The 22,225-nt window shown below is 40.1% G+C and overlaps 1 long non-coding RNA gene across 1 annotated transcript; it reads left to right on the top strand.

Annotated features, from left to right (window-relative positions):
• The first annotated feature begins 13,988 nt into the window (after nucleotides 1–13,988).
• On the top strand, nucleotides 13,989–15,951 carry LOC127921404 (uncharacterized). The gene is made up of 4 exons (XR_008108985.1): nucleotides 13,989–14,145; nucleotides 15,467–15,512; nucleotides 15,625–15,674; nucleotides 15,817–15,951. It is a non-coding gene; the product is annotated as an uncharacterized LOC127921404 (long non-coding RNA).
• Nucleotides 15,952–22,225: the final 6,274 nt, after the last annotated feature.

Below are 22,225 nucleotides of genomic sequence, written 5' to 3'. Positions count from 1 at the left end.
TATTTCCGACAGATAAGATCTAAACCAGGCCAGAACTTGTCTGTGTAGACCAATTTGGGTTTCCAATCTCTCCAAAAGAATGTGGTGATCGATGGTATCAAAAGCAGCACTAAGGTCTAGGAGCACGAGGACAGATGCAGAGCCTCGGTTTGATGCCATTAAAAGGTCATTTACCACCTTCACAAGTCCAGTCTCAGTGCTATGATGTGGTGTAAAACCAGACTGAAGCATTTCGTATACATTGTTTGTCTTCAGGAAGGCAGTGAGTTGCTGCGCAACATCCTTTTCTAAAAATGTTGAGAGGAATGGAAGATTCGATATAGTATAGCCGATAGTTTTTAAAATATTTTCTGGGTCAAGGTTTGGCTTTTTCAAGAGAGGCTTTATTACTGCCACTTTTAGTGAGTTTGGTACACATCCGGTGGATAGAGAGCCGTTTATTATGTTCAACATAGGAGGGCCAAGCACAGGAAGCAGCTCTTTCAGTAGTTTAGTTGTAATAGGGTCCAGTATGCAGCTTGAAGGTTTAGAGGCCATGATTATTTTCATCATTGTGTCAAGAGATATAGTACTAAAACACTTGAGTGTTATGTTGCACTGATATGTCAACAGGATATGCTAAACTGAATTGCTATGTAAATAAATCTGTCTCTCGCCACAGAAGTTTGATTTAGTCTTATTATTTAACTTTAAAAATATGTTATGTTAAAACATACAATTCAACTGCAGTGAAGCCGCTCAACATTACATTCAGTCGTCTAACAGACTCCCATCCAGAATGACCCACAGAAGAAACCAGGGTCAACGTCCTGCTCAAGGGCACGTCGACAGATCTCCAAAAAGGTCAAAAAAGGGGACCTGAACCAATGACTTATCAGCCACCATCCCAAGCTCCCAACCCCCAGGTGACCAGCCCTCTAAAATCCCCCCTCAAAGTTTCCTGAGAGCTGCCCCTCAACCATCTGAGACCCCCCCAAGTCCCAACCCCGAGATAAAAGTCATTATAGAATAGAATAAAATAATTCCAATCCCTTGCCAACAAAGGGTATATAACAAAGCATTGAGATAAACTTTTGTTATTGACCAAATACTTATTTTCCACCATAATTTGCAAATAAATTCATAACAAATCCTACAATGTGATTTTCTAGATTTTTCATTTACATTTACATTACACATTTTCCCCCTCATTTTGTCTGTTATAGTTGAAGTGTACCTATGATGAAAATTACAGGCCTCTCTCATCTTTTTAAGTGGGAGAACTTGCACAATTGGTGGCTGACTACATACGTTTTTGCCCCACTGTATATATATATGTGTGTGTGTGTGTGTGTGTGTGTGTGTGTGTGTGTGTGTGTGTGTGTGTGTGTGTGTGTGTGTGTGTGTGTGTGTGTGTGTTGTGTGTGTGTGTGTGTGTGTGTGTGTGTGTGTGTGTGTCCGTGTATGTGCACGTTTGAATGTGAGTGTGTGTATATGCATGTGTACACGCATACAAACACCTGCATGGCATCAGCCTCAGGTAAACAGGCATTAGATGTAACAACATTTCCCCTATTCTTTACATTTTTGCCTGAGATGGAGATGTGAATCCAACATATTTGTAGACAAGCTGGAAATAAAGCCAGACTAAGTCAGTGGCACAGATGGAACTATCCAAGCAGAAGGTACATCTCCTTCAAATGTTGATATTTGGATGCATTGACAATAAAAACAGAATTTAATATAACTCTTGCAATAGACTAAATTTGAATAAAAATATCTTTTTCAGGTCATTGAGAAGTCATTAAAATAGATACTTGCCAAGGAACTTGTTTAGGAAAAGTAGGCATGTGTCCACACGTTAATACTTCCCAGGAGAGCCATTTAGACGTATACTTCATTTTGGGCAAGGAATGCCCTACTGGAACATGTGAATTTTCATATACCTTAATAACAAACGTCTATGCCATCTGTAAATACGAATAAAACTGTTAAATTATAGTCTAGTTGATTTAGCCACGGAAAAGAGACAGGAACTTTCCGCCCAAGCTGATTGGCTGAGATAATGGATTGACTGGACATGTCCAAAGTGAGTTCATATTGGTCTGCCATGTAGCATGCTTATGTCTATAACATGAGCTGTTCAGCATGTGTAGGTAATCACTCTGGTTGGTTAGCTCTCTGCAGATTCAGGGTATTAATGTTATGAGTTGGGATTATGGTTCATTGTTTAGCTAGCTAGCTACATGTCCAACAAAAAGACTCCACTATGCAAGTAACCATTTCACTTCACCTTCTGTATCCTGTGCATGTAAACAAATACACTTTGATTTGATTTTATATAGTATGTGTTTACGAGAGATGGTAATGTGAAGAACATCACAACAAAGTAATGTTATGTATATATGTTAGGCCAACGAGTCAGTGTGCAAGTTCTAATATTCTCAGGTAGAATGCCCTGCTTTTATTTTGTCACACTCTCACAACCATAAGCAATTTTCTGTAATTGTCACCATTAACTTGTAACAATGATCTTGTTGTAAGCTAATTGTCCTGTAATAATGAAGACAAAAATGAGCTAGTGAAGATGTTGTCAGCTACAGGATATGATCATTATTTGAATTGGAGCAGCCAGTTTGCTTAACATTAGCGATCTTGCTAACAAGCTAGAAACTAACCAAAACATTGTTAAGAAAGTGCACTTTTAGTTTGTCTGGTTTGCTAGATATACATATACTAAATTCATTTTTAAACGGGTGGGTTTATTTGATGTTAAAATACACTAGTTAAGCTATTTTGGACCACCACGTTGCTGATGTCATGCAGCCTGTAGTTTGTGTTTGCACTTTTTTATAACGACAACGCGTTAACGAAGTTTGATTTTGGAAGACAATATACTATTCATGATGTCACTGCGACAACTGTCGATAGACGTATGGCATAAACCAGCCTTAGTCTTGAAACTTTGGTTGTTTAGTAAATGGGCCTCACGTGAATCGTTAAAGAGATGGAATTGGGGCTATGGTTCAATGGCTTTTTCTTTGCAACTCTGCCTAGAAGGCCAGCATCCTGGAGTCGTCTCTTCACTGTTGACGATGAGAATGGTGTTTTTGCGGGTACTATTTATTGAATCTGCCAGTTGAAGCTTGATTAGGGCTTCATCAGCGCTTGAAATCCATCCTTTTCGTTCCCTTCCATACCCACACCATTGTCTGGAAGCAGAGTTGAGATTTGATTCCTTTTCCCTCCAATGACTGTCTGATCAGAATGTATTGCTTGCATTGTTTTTCATAAGCCTAGCAGACAGGTCCTGGATGAGTCGAATGGACTGGCCGTGGATTTTGATCTCCTTTCCCCCCCTGTGCCTTCAGAATGTTGGTCAGATGTCTGAGATATGGCTTTTTTCTTAGCAACTCTGCCTAGAAGGTCAGCAGGAGTTGCCTCTTCACTGTTGACGTTGAAGAGACTGGTGTTTTCGCAGGTACTATTTAATAAACTGCCAGTTGAGGACTTGTGAGGTATCTGTTTCTCAAACCTAGACACTTTATGTACTTGTCCTCTTGCTCAGTGTGCACCGGGCCTCCCACTCCTCTGTCCATTCTGCTTAGAGCAGTTTGCTGTTCTGTGAGAAGGTGGTAGTATAAGCGTTGTCACGAGATCTTCAGTTTCTTGGCAATTTCTCACAGAGAGAATAGACTTAATTTCTCAGAACAAGAATAGACTGAAGAAGAGAAAGATTTTGTTTCAGAAGAAAGACTTTGTTTCTGGCCATTTTGAGCCTGTAATCAGACAACAAATGCTGATGCTCCAGATACTCAACTAGTCTAAAGGCCCGTTTTATTGCTTTCTTTAATTAGAAGAACAGTTTACAGCTGTGCTAACATAGTACAAATGGTTTTCCTGAATGACCAATTTGACCTTTAAAATGATCAACTTTGGATTAGCTAGCACAGCATTATTTTGGAACAGGAAGTGATGATTGCTGATAATGGGCCTCTGTACGCCTATGTAGATATTCGTTTCCAACGACAACAGTCATTTACAGGTACATCATTTAATGTATTTCTGATCAATTTAATGTTATTTTAATGGACAAAAACAAGGACATTTGAGAGGTGACCCCAAACTTTTGAACGGTAGTTTACATGTACAGTTGACATACACTTAGGTTAGGTCATTAAAACTCATTTTTCAACCACTCCACAAAGAATTTCTTGTTAACAAACTATAGTTTTGGCAAGTCGGTTAGGACATCTACTTTGTGCATGATACAAGCAATTTTCCAACAATTGTTACAAACAGATTATTTCACTTATAATTCACTGTATCACAATTCCAGTGGGTCAGACGTTTACATACACTAAGTTGACTGTGCCTTTTAAAAAGCTTTAGGAAAATGCCCCAAAATTATGTCATGGCTTTAGAAGCTTGACATAATTCCGTATGGAGGTGTACCTGTGGATATATCCAAGGCCTGCCTTCAAACTCAGTGCCTCTTTTGCTTGACATCATGGGAAAATCAAAATAAATCAAACCAAGACCTCAGAAAAACAATTGTAGACCTCCACAAGTCTGGTTCATCATTGGGAGCAATTTTTCAAACGCCAGAAGGTACCACGTTCATCTGTACAAACAATATTACGCAAGCATAAACACCAGGGGACCACGCAGTCATCATACTGCTCAGGAAGGAGACACCTTCTGTCTCCCAGATTAGCCAGCCTTGGTGCTTAAGGCAAATCAATACCAGAATAATAGCATAGACCTTGTGAAGATGCTGTAGGAAACAAAAAGGTGTTATCTATATCCACAGTAAAACAAGTCATATGTCGACATAACCTGAAACAGCAAGTGGAAGAAGCCACTGCTTCCAAACCACCTTAAAATAGCTAGACTACAGTTTGCAACTGCACATGTAGATAAAGATCATACTTTTGGAGAAATGGTCTCTTGGTCTGATGAAACAAAAATAGGAATTGTTTGGCCATAATGACCACTATTATGTTTGAGGAAACATGGGAGGCTTTGCAAGCGGAGAATGATCTATCCTAACCCGTGAAGCCCGGGGGTGGCAGCACTATGTTGCGGGGTGCTTTTGGCTGGGTGAGGGACTGGGTGGCCCCACAAAATAGATGGCAACATGAGGGAGAACGTTATGTGAGTATATTGAAGCTAAATATCTCAAGATATCAGTCAGGACGTTAAAGCTTGGTCGCAAATGGACAATGACCCAAAGCATACTTCCAAAGTTCTGGCAAATGGCTTAAGGACAACAAAGTCAAGGTATTGGAGTGGCCATTACAAAGCCTGACCTCAATCCTAGAACATTTGTGGGCAGAACTAAAAAAGTGTGTGAGCAATCAGGCCTACAAACCTGATTCAGTTACATCACCTCTGTCAGAAGGAATGGGCCAAAAAATTCACCCAACTTACTGTGGGAAGCTTGTGGAAGGCTACCCGAAATGTTTGACCCACGTTAAACAATTTAAAAGGCAATGCTACCAAATACTAATTAAGTGTATGTAAACTACTGACCACTGGGAATGTGATGAAAGAAATAAAAGCTGAAATAAATCATTCTCCCTATTATTATTCTGACATTTCACATTCTTAAAATAAAGTGGTGATCCTAACTGACCTAAGCAAGGGAATTTTTTACTTGGATTAAATGTCAGGAATTGTACTGGGTAGCCTAGTGGTTAGAGTGTTGGACTAGTAACTGGAAGGTTGCAAGTTCAAACCCCTGAGCTGACGAGGTACAAATCTGTCGCTCTGCCCCTGAACAGGCAGTTAACCCACTGTTCCTAGGCCCTCATTGAAAATAAGAATTTGTTCTTAACTGACTTGCTTAGTTAAATAAAGTTAAAATTAAAAACTGTATGTATCTCCTTAATTATGGCTGCAATCCCGCTAACGGGATCGATATGACAAATACCAGTGAAAATAGAGGGCGCCAGATTCAAACCACAGAAATCTCATAATTACAATTCCTAAAACATACATGTGTCTTATATCTTTTAAAAGGTAATCTTGTTGTTAATCCCACCAAAGTGTCCGATTTCAAATATGTTTTTCAGCAAAACAGCACTACAAACGATTATGCTAGGTCTCCACCAAACCACAAAAGCACAGCCATTTTCCAGCGAAATATAACATTCACAAAAAGCCGAAATAGAGATAAAAATGAATCACTAACCTTGAATTATCTTCATCAGATGACACTCATAGGACTTCATGTTCCACAATACATGCATGTTTTGTTTGATAAAGTTCATATTTATATTTAAAAATCTGAGTGGCGTATTAGACTCACTAGTTACAAAAACATCAAGTGATTTTGCATAGCCACGTCATTTCAACAGAAATACTCGAGATCCTGAGGCCCACGGTCATGCCATTCATCCGCCGGGCATCACTTCCTGTTTCAGCATGATAATGCATGGCCCGATGTCACAAGGATCCGTACAGAAATCCTGGAAGCTGAAAATGTCCAAGTTTTTCCATTAAGCGTGTTTGGGATGCTCTTAATCGACATGTACGGCACCGTGTTCCAGTTTCTGCCAATATCCAGCAACTTCGCACAGCCATTGAAGAGGAGTGGGACAACATTCCACAGGGCACAATCGACAGCCTGATCAACTCTATGCAAAGCAGATGTGTCGTGCTGCATGAAGAAAATTGTGGTCACACCAGACACTGAAAGGTTTTCTCATCCACACCCCTACTTTTTTTAAGGTATCTTTTACCAAGATATGCATATGTGTATTCCCAGTCATGTGAAATGTATAGAATAGAGCCTGATGAATTTATTTCACGTGACTGATTTCCTTATATGAACTGAAAGTCAGTAAAATCTTTGAAATTGTTGGATGTTGTTCAGTGTATATTATGAAGTTATTTAAGAGCATTGGAGATAAATCACAATTATAAAAACAAATTGAGCTGGCTAACTAGCAGATTTACATCAATCATCAATATGAATGATCAATTGATAGCTCACCATCTTTTCCCGATTGTCACGTCCTGACCTTAGTTCTGTTGTTATGTCTTTGTTTTAGAATGGTCAGGGCGTGAGTAGGGTGGGTTGTCTATGTTCCTTTTTCTATGTTTTGTGATTTCTGTTTTTGGTCAGGTATGGTTCTCAATCAGATGCAGCTGTCAATCGTTGTGCCTGATTGAGAACCATAGTTAGGTAGCCTGTTTTCACTTTTGAGTTGTGGTGATTATTTTCCCGTGTCAGTGTTTGTTTCCACACGGAACTGTTTTGTTTTGTTTTTTTTTTCACGTTGTTGTTTATTGTTTTGTTCAGTGTTCTTATTAAAAACCAAGATGAACACTTACCACGCTGCGTATTCGTCCGATCCTTGCTACTCCTCATCAGAAGAGGAAGAGGCCGTTACACCAATGTCAATCATGTCTTTAGGAGGCACTGTAACTAGCTCGCTTACAATTTGTGATGAGTGAGTGTGCTGTTGCAGTATTAAAAGGCCTATTCTCAAAAAATTTTAACATTTTTGCTACAGAAGCAGTTGTTGGTATGCTGTGAATTTCGAGATATTCATTTGTACAGTTTCAGCACGTGTCCCCTGAAAGCTCTGTGCACGGCCCTGGGCCATTTACTAAATAGGCCAAATATTCTTTAAAATAACAACACATCTGCAAAATAACTGAATGATATCATAATTGTTGCTGTCTCTCTCCTCTCCTCTCCTCCCTATCATCTTCTTCTCTCCAACAGAGCCATTATGGAGAGGAGGATGGCAGCATGCATCAATATTCTGCCCAGGACCTCCACCATGTAAGTACTGCCAGTGTCAGTCTAGTTCACACAACGTTTTCAATTTTAGCAGATACTCTTATCCAGAGCGACTTACAGTAGTGACTACATACATTTTCCGTACTGGTTGCCCCAAGGGAAGCTAATCCTGGCATTGCAAGCACCATTCTCTACCAACTGAGCCACACACACGCGCACACACACACACACACACACACACACACACACACACACACACACACACACACACACACACACACACACACACACACACGCACACACTTAACCCTAACCACTAACCCAGGGTTTTCGCTGCACTAACCCCTTACCTTTACTCTAACCCAAACTGTAACACTAACTGTAGCCCTAACCCTAACCTTTACTCTAACCCAAACTGTAAACCTAAACCCTTACCTATACCCTAACCCAAACTGTACCCCTAACCCCTTACCTCTACCCTAACCCAAACTGTACCCCTAACCCCTTACCTTCACCCTAACCCAAACTGTACCCCTAACCCCTTACCTTTACCTTAACCCAAACTGTAACCCCTTACCTCTACCCTAACCCAAACTGTAACCCTAACCATAAACCTAACCCATAAGCTTAAAATAGCCTTTGTCCACTTGGGATGTGGGAATTTTCCCCATATGGGAGAATTTACTATCCTTGTCTTTACTACTATCCTTGTGAGGACTTTTTTGGATTTTAGGTCGCCACAGGGATAGAAGAACCAACCCACACACACTCACACAAACACACACGCCCTTCCTGAATGTGGATATTCATTGCTAAGGAAACTACTGAGACTTGGAATTGTATCAAGTCGCCACCCAAGACTTATTGTTAAGTGCACTAAAGAGATACACATGCTCACCGACTGAATCTTTACACGTCCATTTTCAAAGGATAAAGCTAAGAACATTAACATCTTCATAGTTAAGAACACTATAACAATATGGAAGAAAACCGATTCTACAAGAACCAATATCTCTCAAAAATCTAATCAAATAACATCACAGTTTATTTGTCACGTGCACCAAATACAGTAGACCTTACAGTGAAATGCTTACTTATAGGCGCTAACCTGTAAGTAAAGAATTAAAACAACAGTAAAATGACAGGCTATATACAGTAGTGAGGCTATTAAAGTAGCGATGTTACATACAGACACCGGTTAGTCAGGCTAATTGAGGTAGTATGTACATGTAGATATGGTTAAAGTGGCTATGCATATATGATGAACAGAGAGTAGCAGTAGCGTAAAAGAGGTGTTGGTGGGTGGTGGAACACAATGCAGATAGTCCGGTTAGCTAATGTGCGGGAGCACTGGTTGGTCGGCCCAATTGAGGTAGTATGTACATGAATATATAGTTAAAATGACTATTCATATATGATAAACAGAGAGTAGCAGCAGTGTAAAAAGAGGGTTTGGGGCATTTAATTACCTGTTCAGGAGTCTTATGGCTTGGGGGTAAAAACTGTTGAGAAGCCTTTTTTCCTAGACTTGGCACTCCGGTACCGCTTTCCATGCGGTAGTAGAGAGAACAGTCTATGACTGGGTTGGCTGGGGTCTTTTAGGGCCTTCCTCTGACCCTGCCTGGTGGAGAGGTCCTGGATGGCAGGCAGCTTAGTCCCAGTGATGTACTGGGTCGTACACACTACCCTCTGTAGTGTTCTTTGCGGTCGGAGGCCGAGCAGCTGCCATACCAGGCAGTGATGAAACCATGCTCTCGATGTTGCAGCTGTGGAACCTTTTGAGGATCTCAGGACCCATGCCAAATCTTCTTAGTTTCCTGAGGGGGAATAGGCTTTGTTGTGCCCTCTTCACGACTGTTTTGGTGTGTTTGGACCATTCTAGTTTGTTGTTGATGTGACACCGAGGAACTTGAAGCTCTCAACCTGCTCTACTACAGCCCCGTCGATGAGAATGGGGGCATGCTCGGTCCTCCTTTTCTTGTAGTCCACAATCATCTCCTTAGTCTTGGTTACGATGAGGGATAGGTTGTTATTCTGGCACCACACGGCCAGGTCTCTGATCTCCTCCCTATAGGTTGTCTCATCGTTGTCTGTTATCAGGTCTACCACTGTTGTGTCATCTGCAAACTTAATGATGGTGTTGGAGTCGTGCCTGGCCATGCAGTCATGGGTGAACAGGGAGTACAGGAGGGGACTGAGCACGTACCCCTGTGGAGCTCCAGTGTTGGGGATCAGCGTGGCAGATGTGTTGCTACCTACCTTTACCACCTGGGGCAGCCCGTCAGGAAGTCCAGGATCCAATTGCAGAGGGAGGTGTTTAGTCCCAGGATCCTTAGCTTAGTGATGAGCTTTGAGGGTACTATGGTGTTGAACGCTGAGCTGTAGTCAATGAATAGCATTCTCACATAAGTGTTCCTTTTGTCCAGGTGGGAAAGGGTAGTGTGGAGTGCAATAGAGATTGCATCATCTGTGGATCTGTTTGGGCGGTGTGCAAATTGGAGTGGGTCTAGGGTTTCTGGGATAATGGTGTTGATGTGAGGCATTACCAACCTTTCAAGCACTTCATGGCTATGGACGTGCTACAGGTCTGTAGTCATTTAGGCAGGTTGCCTTTGTGTTCTTGGGCACAGGGACTATGGTGGTCTGCTAGAAACAACAAATGTTCCTTTTGTTCCATAAAGATATTTTTTATATCCAAATACCTCCGTTAATTTGGTGCGTTATGCCCAGGAATCCACCTTAAAGAGCGGGTTATGACAACGCAGACAAAATTCCAAATTATATCCCTAATGTCCACAGAAACATGTCAGACGTTTTTTATAATCAATCCTCAGGGTGTTTTTCAAATATCTATTCGATAATATATCAACCGGGACAGTTGGCTTTTCACTAGGACCGGGAGTAACAATGGCCGCCTTTCTCTTTTGCGCACAATTCACTCTGAGAGCCCCCACCTATCCACTTACGCAATGTGGTTGTTCACGCTCATTCTTCAAAATAAAAGCCTGAAACTTTGTCTGAAGACTGAGAATGGGGGCATGGGCAAGGTAGCCTAGTGGTTAGAGAGTTGGACTGGTAACCGGAAGGTTGCAAGTTCAAACCCCCTAGCTGACAAGGTACAAATCTGTCGTTCTGCCCCTAAACAGGTAGGTAACCCACTTTTCCTAGGCAGTCATTGAAAATAAGAATTTGTGTTTAACTGACTTGCCTAGTTAAATAGAGGTAAAAAACTGTTGACACCTTGAGAAAGCGATAGGAAAAGGAATCTGGTTGATATCCCTTTAAATGGAGCAATGGGAGGCTATGGAACATGGAGTTTTCAAAATAGAAGCCGCTTCCTGGTTTGATTTGTCTTAGGGTTTCGCTTGCAATATCAGTTCTGTTATACTCACAGACAACATTTTGGAAACTTTAGAGTGTTTTCTATCCTAATCTGTCAATTATATGCATATTCTAGCATCTGGTCCTGGGAAATAGGCCGTTTACTTTGGGAATGTAATTTTTCCAAACATAAAAATAGTGCCCCCTAGCTTCAAGAGGTTAAGACAACACAAGGGTTAATTGTAAAACTAACAATGACTCAATGATCCATGCCTTCTGGGAATGCTATTAAGTTCAAAAGTTATGGGCAGAGTTAGAAAGTTGGCTGTCAGATGTATTACAATGTAAATGTACATTTAATCCGTCTGTCTGCATATTTCAAGACGTCATGAGGGTGCAGTGAGATATCTGATGGGTTGGAAAATACTATTCTCGTTAATTATCTTGAAAACTGGAATTCAACCAATCCTCCATTGAAAATCATATGCTTCGTTATCTAAATATTGAAAGGGCATGGGAAATAGGGGTGAGAACAGGTGGATCTGGGCAGGTGTGATGTCATTGATGTTTGTGTGCGTTGGTCTGTATGTTTTTTTTTTTTATTGTAAGAAGAAATGTGTACAGCCCCCCACTGTTGTGGTTACTTGAATGTAAATTACTCTCACCAGTAGTAGGAGAGTGGGGAAGTTTCTCTCTAGTTTATAAGCCTGTAAATGCATAATCACATAGTGATTGAGTCAACAAAAGAAGGTGAGAGTCAGATAAGGAAAGTTTGTCGAACGGTAATGAAACACTTGTAAAACAGACCAACAGTCATTTGAATGCTAATAGTCTTCTGGAGCTCTTGCTTTAACTGATTGATAAGTAACTATTTTAGTAGCAGGGCACTGCTGTTCTGTTTCCTGAAGGTGAAAATCCAGTAGCACCTCGTTGAGTAGCTGGTTAACCATTGACAAGCATACAAGAAACAACACACATTCTTCTTTTTATTGACCTAAGATAAAGAAAGATGGATTAAGATACAGCAACAGCCACCAGGCCAGAAACAGGTGACGAACCCTCACGTTACAGTTTTTCTCAGTCGCTTTGGTGCATTTTTTCACATCATCCCTAACATGTGCAAAATAATAAGTGCATTTCTCAGAACAATTTGTACAAACTGCAATATACAATAGATATGTTTCTAAAGCTAGTCAGTCACTAAAAATCCTTAGTACATCTCTCAAAAGTAAATATTCATGCCAATGATCATGTCAGTGTCATCAGAATGATAACTCATTGAGTCATTCACGAACAAGGTCGTCAAAATATTTAGGCATGTTGTCAATGTAACTGTGTACTTTGACAGTATCACCTGATGTAAACTTAGGCTACAGTTTGGATGACAGTTACTGTATTGAAAATGCACAAGGCTGCACTTCTATGGCATATATCAATTTCAACAGTACTATTTACATATTACTGTATTTGGGTTATTGATTGACAAGGCCTGGACAACCCAAGGGGCACAAAGGTAAAAATAAATAAATTAGAAAGAAACACAGGAAACCACCCCTAAGGCACAAACTTGCCCGCAGCACTGTTGTGCTGTCTCTACACATCCAGACGTTCCTGCCTGTCGGCCCACATATTCTCATCCACATCACACCGGATATTTCCCTTCCAATGCAACGTGGAAAGAATCTTTTGGAATGCCTTATCCATCCTCTGCAGGAATCTACTGTGATGTCCTCACATACTGCATCCATTGCAGCCAGCAGGGTCATCTGTGTGTGTGGCTGACGATCGTACACCTTCCACCTCCATGCTGAAAAGAACTCCTCAATTGGGTTAAGGAATGGTGAATAAGGTGGGAGGAATTCTATGAGCATCCTCGGGTGGGTCACAAACCATTGCCTTATGATGTTTCATCGATGGAAACTCACATTATCACAAATGACCACATACTTTGGCAAATCCCCTCTAAACAGACCCCTCTCATCATCAGGGATGAGAGCCCTGTAGAGAGTCTCTAAAAAGTTGAGTAGATGATGGGTGTTGTATGGCCCTATAAGGGGGTATGGGTTAGGACACCATGCTCCGAAATAGCAGCACACATGGTGATATTTCCTCCCGTTGGCCTGGCAAATCCACAGTAGCTCTGTGACCGATGATATTCCGACCCCGCCTTCTGCATTTGGTCAGGTTGAAGCCAGCCTCATCCACGTATACAAAGTTGTGAGAGGGTTCACTTGAGTCCAACTCCATTATACGCTATATCCCAGAACACACAGTTGAATTTGTTTTGGTAAGGAAGAGTGACATAAAATGTACATATATTGCATGTTCCTTCCACAGCAATGGGAATGTGTGCAGTTTATGGTTACTGTACTATGTACACACATTTTACTGTAAAACATACAGGTGTATATGTATCTGCATAGAGTATATTTCTGTATGCTGTGAAATACAAGTGGACTACTGTAATATGAAGCATTGTAGCAAGTATACAGTATACTGCTTATATAAAGTAACAGTGCACTGTACATTGGTGGACATGCCTGTTCTCTCTTCAAACGTTTGAACTATTGAGGACACGGTTGATCTCCCAATATTCGGCTGCACCCTTCGACCCGCCTCAGCCAATGTAAGGCCATGATTGACAACATGGTCTACAATAGTGGCCCTTATGTCAATAGATATGCGCCTATGTCCTCTTCTGCCTCTTCCTCTGTTTTGCCTTCCACCACGCATCCTTGCTCCTCTTCTTCCTCCTCTTCTTTGCTGTTGACCCTGTTCGTTTCCTGGTACATCCATTATTGGAAAAATTGCAACTCTGTGTTGTGGTCTGTCTATATATGCTTGCTAATTGATTCTTCATGAGATGCACCTTTGAGCAATTTAGACAACTGGTTGATTGTTGGTTGAACTAACACTTGACATTCCTTCATGAGTGAGGGTCAATTTCACCTGCACGATTCATCAATTCACATTTTTGTACAGGTCTAATAGAAATGTGTAAAACTATGCTTGACAGTTTATGACAAATAGTTCAACAATTTTGCATGTAATGGCGTAAGCAAGGAACCAATGCCTAGATGTTTTGAGGGGTAAGACTATTCTACAGAGAACCATCTACTATATTTTGATCAACATGACATGAGCAATTGATAATGTGGAAAAAAGCTGACACTTGTACATTTTCAATTGCAATTTGTTCAAAGGAATAAGAATTTGCTTTAATGATGTGCACAAGTGACTAGATGATTTGGAATTTGTACAAGTAGTATCAAGAATTGCACTTTTTTTTATCTAAGAAATGCACCAAAGCGACTGAGAAACTGTAACAGGCCATTGTGTGACTTTTGCACTGTAGAGAAACTGTGAATATTGGACACTTTGATTGACAGCTGTATGTGTACACTGATAGGTTTGCTTGTCTTGAGACGAACTTCCTGGTAGAGATTAATGTTGGAGAAAAACTATTCTATCATTGAAGAGCATTATTTAGCCTATCACACTACACAGAATTATACCGTTTACTACATCTGCGTATGTGGATCGTTCCACCAAATAGGTGCCTTTTGAATAGTGTAAATTGGTAAATGTTTAAATTTTATTTCACCTAATTTTAACATTGTCATAAAAAGCACATGTTCAACTTCATAAAAAAACTATTTTCACATCTCAAATGTTAAATAAAAAAGACTATAGTATGTGCCTATTAAGTGCCAAATAAAGTAACATGGTTTACCATAACAGGGTTGAAGACATCGCCTTAATACATCCATACATCCAATTGTGACAGAATTGGAAGCTTGTTGTGTGTAACAGAGAGTGGTAATTGAATGCAAACTTCACAAAACTGGACATTAAATTGTTCAAACATTTCTAGCCTGTCTATCTAGGTGTAATAGGGTTACTGTGTTATGCTTGACCTGCTCATTTTCCCACCACAAAACACCAGAAAATGGTAAAAAGAGTAGAACCAGCTCACCTGCTTTACACTATGATTTCGCATAACAGTTCACATAGCAGGGCCAACCTTAAAATGAGGGACTTAAAAAAATATATATATTACCTTGATAGGAATCACATGAAATGAATAATAATCTTCAGAAATGACTTTGTCAAAGCAACAAAATAACTACAATGATGGTGTAAACTTGGATAAATGTTGGGGTTAAGAGAGTTAAAATCCTCCTAGAAGTCACAGGATGTACAAAGTACAAAAATGTCAAAATACTGCATTTTACTGAATGTTCCATGTGGTCTATATTAAAGGGCACATCATTTAATATAACATGCTCTTAAAATTCAATATTTGCACTCAATATCTACTTAAAATATCAAAGGCACTCGTTTCATTGAACAACCCATGTACAGTTTATTACTGTGAATGTCCCAAAAGTTAATATTTTTGTCCCATAGGTATTACTGGAAAGGGGAGATTCAAGATGCGACGGAAATTCTGATGGTAAAGTTATTAAGTAGAGCTATGCTTTCATATCTCTGGCCAGTCTTCAGTATTACACTGGTTGTTGAAACCAACTTTCCAGAGTAATAGCTAGGATTTTTCTGCATTGTAGTTGGTGAAGACGAGGACCTCGAAGACCCAAAGGCTCATAGACTATGTCAAGTAAGTTACATTTGCTTTTTTTTAATAGAAATTATCCCAAGCAGTTGGGTCTCGGGAAACAGAACTTCAGGTCTCAGGAAGGCAGTAGCAAAGGTAACTTAGGCACCTGCTACATAATGTATGTGTTGTTGCTCCTCCCCAGGTCTGTGCATCCCTATGAGACTCCAGAGGTGCTTAGTTTCCCTGTGGAGGACGGGAGCCTGCCCTATTTGAAGTGGGTGGATGAGGCTGTTCCTGACGACTGACCAGTGAGGGAGAATATCCTCAATGACTTGTGTGATCTTATTGGACGTGAATCTCCAATCTATTGGTTAACTGGAGAGTAAGGCAACAGCGATTGGCTGGGAACCAGCAACCTTTGGATTGGCTTGAGGGGTTCCAAGTTCAAACTCTGCTTTTGAACTTGATCCACAGATGCTAAATGTTTAGCTCCTCCCACCATGACATTGATATTGACTCAGAGTTGTTTTGCCTCTGTTTTATACAGGTCCTGTTGTTGCCATTGAAATTCCAAGCTGACATGACCTCTGTAACGTTCAATGTCAGTTTGTCAGAGCTGAAAGAGTTTGTAGCTCCATATCTACAGATAATTATCTCAAAAAACATTAAACATTAAATAATAATATTCAGTGATGATTTCAAGGTATTAGTTACATTAGACTGTTTATTTAAAATGTATATTGTATTGTATTCCTAAAACATCAGATTCGTGTTAGATTTAATCACATTCATTTTACTTATCTGGTTTCTCTCTAGATGACAGAGCACCCCTGTTTACTGTTTCACTGTGAACCAAAAAGTTGATTGCACTGCATTTTGAGAGGGAATCTTGAACACTGTTTGAGATGTGTTCTAAGGATAACTTTTTGTAATATATGATGGCACAAATGCGTTCCTTATTCCGTAAGGTGATACATACAGTTTAAGTCGGAAGTTTACATACAAGTTTAAACTCTGTTTTTCACAATTCCTGACATTTAAGCCAAGTAAAAATTCCCTGTCTTAGGTCAGTTAGGATCACCACTTTATTTTAAGAATGTGAAATGTCAGAATAATAGTAGAGAGAATTATTTATTTCAGCTTTTATTTCTTTCATCACAATCCCAGTGGGTCAGTAGTTTACATAAACTCAATTGGTATTTGGTAGCATCGCCTTTACATTTTGCTTCGATATTTCCACATCATTTTCCCGCCTCATGATGCCATCTATTTTGTGAAGTTAACCAATCCCTCCTGCAGCAAAGCACCCCACGACATGATGCTGCCACCCCCGGGCTTCATGGTTGGATGGTGTTCTTCGGCTTGCAAGCATCCCCTTTTCTCCCAAACATAACAATGGTCATGATGGCCAAACAGTTCTATTTTTTTTTCATCAAAAAAAAAAAGAAAGTACGATCTTTGTCCCCATGTGCAGTTGCAAGCCATTGTCTGTTTTTTTTGGGGCAGTGGCTTCTTCCTTTGAGGGGCCTTTCAGTTAATGTGATATGGGACTCATTTTACTGTGGAAATAGAAACTTCTGTACCTGTTTCCTCCAGCATCTTCACAAGGCCATTTGCTGTTGTTCTGGGATTGATTTGCACTTTGACACCAAAGTACGTTCATCTCTAGGGAACAGAACGTGTCTCCTTCCTGAGTGGTATGACGGCTGCATGGTCCCATGGTGTTTATACTTGCGTACTATTGTTTGTACAGATGAACATGGTACCTTCAGGCATTTGGAAATTGCTCCCAAGGATGAACCAGACTTGTGGAGGTCTGCAATATTTTTTCTGAGGTCTTAGCTGATTTCTTTTGATTTTCCCATGATGTCAAGCAAAGAGGCACTCCGTTTGAAGGTTGGCCTTGAAATACATCCACAGGTACAGCTCCAATTGACTCAAATGATGTCAATTAGCCTATCAGAAGCTTCTAAAGCCATGACATAATTTTCTGGAATTTTCCAAGCTGTTTAAAGGCACAGTCAACTTAGTGTATGTAAACCTCGGACCCACTGGAATGGTGATACAGTGAATTATAAATGAAATAATCTGTAAACAATTTTGGGAAAAATTTGTCATGCACAAAGTAGATGTCCTAACCAACTTGCCAAAACTATAGTTTGTAAACAAGAAATTTGTGGAGTGGTTGAAAACTAGTTTTAATGACTCCAACCTGTATGTAAACTTCCGACTTCAACTGTATACGTTGTGCGTACCACGTACAAGTCTGAATTTGATGGTGGGGTGGGAGCTTTACAGTTCATATTTTTTTAAGAGAATGTTTATTGAAATATATTATTTAATCTATTTCCACATTCATATACCCTATCCATATATCCAGTTTTTTGTTGCCTTACGTGAAGAAGAGATTAGGAGCATGCACTACCACTCAAATTTAATGTATACTGTAGTTTGTTGTGTTTATGCATCTTTAGCCAGTGATCCGTGGCTCTTAGATCCAGAGAGGAAGCTGTGTCCACATTAAACACATCCCCTGGGTACACAGAGCACAGAGAATAAAGGTCCAGCTGTTCAGGTCCCAGACGGACCCGGCCCATGATGAAAGCAGGGACTGGGTAACACACATTAAAGCAGTCTGGTCACTGTTTACATTGGATATGGTACTGAGCTCTGGTTTATAGACACACACACACAGTGAACATAGTGTACACTGACTGACTGAACGTTTTTCTCAAACATGCCCAGTCTGAGGGGATTGACTTATCATGGTACAATTGTCAGAGGAAGTTTTGTTTGCTTCCTCTGAGACTTACATACCAATGCTGGTTGAACCATTCTATAATTTGATGCAGCCATACTCGCTACTTCGCTGAAGTTAGAATGGGGGTTAGTCCCCCAATTCTGGCATCAAGGCCTCGCAAAGGAAATGCCGACATTGCTAAGTAAGGTTTTGTTCCTGTGGATTTACCAATAATCCACTTTACACCAAAGGTTAGCAGATGGATGTGGAAGGTGTCAGTATGTCCTAACTGATTTATGTCCGTGAATGAGTGACTGACTGGGTTTTGTAGGTTAGATGGGGACACTACAGACACTATTTTGAAATTGTCAAGTGCTGCAGTAATATTGCAATGCCATTAGAGGGCACTGCTACTGTAGGGTACTCATCACACAAATCCAATAACTTTGGACTTCTAACACTTCACATATTATTCTAGTTTAAGTGGTATATTTCCTAAGAGATTTTTACATTTGTTGTCATTTAGCAGACGCTCTTATCCAGAGCAACTTACAATAGTAGAATACAGTGTTTTTTTCATAGTGGTCACCCCCGAAATTGAGCTCAACCCTGAGCTGTGTTCGAATAACTGTAATAACATATTGTATACTACATACTTAATGATTATATACTACATACTATATACTATTAGTTCATTTTAGTGTACTGTAAACGGAACAGTCTCCTTTCAGTTGAGCGTCTAGCTCTTCTCCGGACTACCGGAAGTTGATGCTGTTGCTTTGCAACCTCTTGCTAGCTAGTTAGCATAAACAAATGACTAGTTAGACATTTTATGAATTCGGTGTGTTTCCAGAGTGCGCTCATACATTCAGAGCATTGTCACATTGTCCGTTTGTAAAGAGCGTTATGCTCTCGGAGAACACACTGGACGCTCGGGCGGAGGAGTAGGGTTGATTTGAGCATTCTGACCTTACAACGGCAGTCAAGCACCCAAGCTAACGTTGCTAGCTTGCTTGTTACTTCCAGACACAAATGAGAGTGATCACTCTGACCATTTTACTTTGCCCTAGCAGAGCAGGGTAGGCAGTTTTCATGTTATCTAGAGCGTTGGTGATTAACTGTGTTACTGGCAACAATTTAAAAACAGTTTTTTTACTGACTATCTGACACCGGCCAAATTCATTATTCTGTGCATTATTCTGTGCTCACATGAGTGCAGTGATGCCAACTTGGCAATTTTGTTGCTAGATTTAGCAACTTTTCAGACTACCCTCGCAACGTTTTTTTCAAACAACACCTAGCAACAGTTTTAGCTACTTTTAAAAATGCATTTTCCCTCTAAATGACACAAAATGATTTTCTCTGTCACACACTCAGTCACAACACACGTGCCTGGCTCCAAAAGTGCATTGAGTGACGTCAGCAGCAGGCGCTCAGCACGTGCACAGGCAGCAGCAGGCGAGTAGCAATTTCAGCAAATTGCAAATCATTGTTGGCTGACTGCAGCAGCAGTAGTACGGGTTCGACGAGCCAAACCCAATGAATATAGTTCGTCACGAATGTTTGATCTTGAACAGAACTTACAACATGTCTCAATCAAATTTGTACAGCCAGAAGAACAGAAAAGAGTGGGAGTCTGTACCTGAACAAATGTCAAATCATATTTTTCCTTGAGATGGCCAGTCAATTTGAGTAACGTTATTGTGTATTTTACGTAATGACGCAGTTTTACATTATCACGCAATGACATCACAACGTAATTTAGCAACAAATCAATCTGCCTCTAGCAACTTACCCTGAAAATTAGTTGGCAACACTGCATGAGGGCTCTGAAATCAAAATCGGAGTAGGTAGCCAGAGCAAATTTATGAAAGCTTCCGAACGTCCATTGAGAACGCACAATGACTATATCATTTAGCTAAGCTAAGAATTAATGGAATAATTAATAAACGTTGGGTAGTTAGTTAGATAGCCCATACATAATATACTGGTAAGTTTGATGTATAAGTAGTCAATGTAAGGTGATTAGCCAACATACCGGTACATACTGCTGTAATGATATGCCATAAGGACAGAGCAGCTAACAATTGTCAGCCAACATAACGTGTAGTTATTCATTTATTTGAAAAGTAATTACTTTATTACATTGCTCAACATTTTGTTAACATTTGTCATAAATAGTTAAAGCAATGAATTTGTATCAGCTATCGTTGGACTTCAGTTGCATATTTTCGCTGTTTTCTTCAAATCAGAAAACGATGTGACGCCAAGCCCAATTCCTGAAGAATTGCATTATGGGCCCTAAAGTACAGAAATAGTGTCCTCCTCGTATATACTTCATATTTTGGCAAATTTAGCACGACATCTGGGAATTTTGGCATACTAACTATATCAATACTATGACCAATAAGCATCCTATATACTAAATTCACATCACAAATGGTACGGTTAGTGTGGATAGTGTGAGTATTTGAACACAGCTCTGGTGCTGCACGTGCCATGCTCTACCAACTGAGCCACATGGGACCACAATAGAGAGCAATCGTAATGGCTTCTTTTGGTAGGCACTAATGGCGGCTAACTCCGCCATGGTACGTTGGCAAAGCCTATGAGTATTTTTTAGGGGTTTTGGATAAATGGCGAAAATAAGATATACAGTGCCTTGCGAAAGTATTCGGCCCCTTGAACTTTGCGACCTTTTGCCACATTTCAGGCTTCAAACATAAAGATATAAAACTGTATTTTTGTGAAGAATCAACAACAAGTGGGACACAATCATGAAGTGGAACGACATTTATTGGAATGGGCAAGACAAAAGATTTAAGTGCCTTTGAACAGGGTATGGTAGTAGGTGCCAGCTTACCGGTTTAAGTGTGTCAAGAACTGCAATACTGCTTTTCATGCTCAACAGTTTCCCATATGTATCAAGAATGGTCCACCACCCAAAGGACATCCCGACAACTTCACACAATTGTGGGAAGCATTGGAGTCAACATAGCCAGCCTCCCTGTGTAACGCTTTCAACACCTTGTAGATCCATGCCCCGACATATTGAGACTGTTCTGGTCGCAAAGTTGGTGCAACTCAATATTAGGAAGGTGTTCCTAACTCAGTGTATTATTTATCCTCCAAATAAATACATAGAGTGAAATCAATATTTTAAGGACATATAGAGCCACTATATTAAGCCAGTAACAGTATGGTGACCAATTACATTGACAATAACAAAGATCATGATATTGATACTGGTGATAGTAGTTTTTCAAGTCACAACTCCAGTAAGTTCTCTGTTCTCAACATGACCTCAAAAACTCACTGCTATATTTGATGACAACTCCCTGGCAATCTCATTCCAGCTCTTCATTTCTCCCTCTCCCGCTCCTAAATGTTTCTACTCCTATATCTCACTCCTGTACTCTGACCCCATTGAAGATTGTCCACCGTCCAAGTGGTGATCTCCTGCTGTTTTCTCCGGTTTGGCCTTCTGAGGAGGCTGGAGTATCTCAGTCCACTGAAAAGCGCAATATAGCTTCAGGGGACAAATCATAGTGTTTAAAAACTATAGTACACAGAGTATATGTAAGGTATAAAGTATTTAGTTGAGTATACAAATTAATAATTAGTAGGAAATAAATATCTTACTGTTTTTTAAATGTGAAATACTGGAGTGTCTATGGTTATTTATCTTCAAATAATGTTCTTGGTGAAAAAAGACAATGGCCACGTCCGAATACCCATACCTGCATTCTAAATAGTAAGCATTTTAGGTATGCAAAAATGGAATGTTTTATAGCATGTGAAATTTAGAAAATGAGTATGCTTTCATTAAATGCCAGGACGTTACACTCATTTCGGCTTTTCATCTTTTAGA

The sequence above is a fragment of the Oncorhynchus keta genome, unplaced genomic scaffold (assembly GCF_023373465.1).
Source record: "Oncorhynchus keta strain PuntledgeMale-10-30-2019 unplaced genomic scaffold, Oket_V2 Un_contig_22403_pilon_pilon, whole genome shotgun sequence".
Lineage (NCBI taxonomy): Eukaryota > Metazoa > Chordata > Actinopteri > Salmoniformes > Salmonidae > Oncorhynchus > Oncorhynchus keta.
Note: the sequence above shows the minus strand (reverse complement) of the source record. Positions and strands in the feature narration are given on the sequence as shown.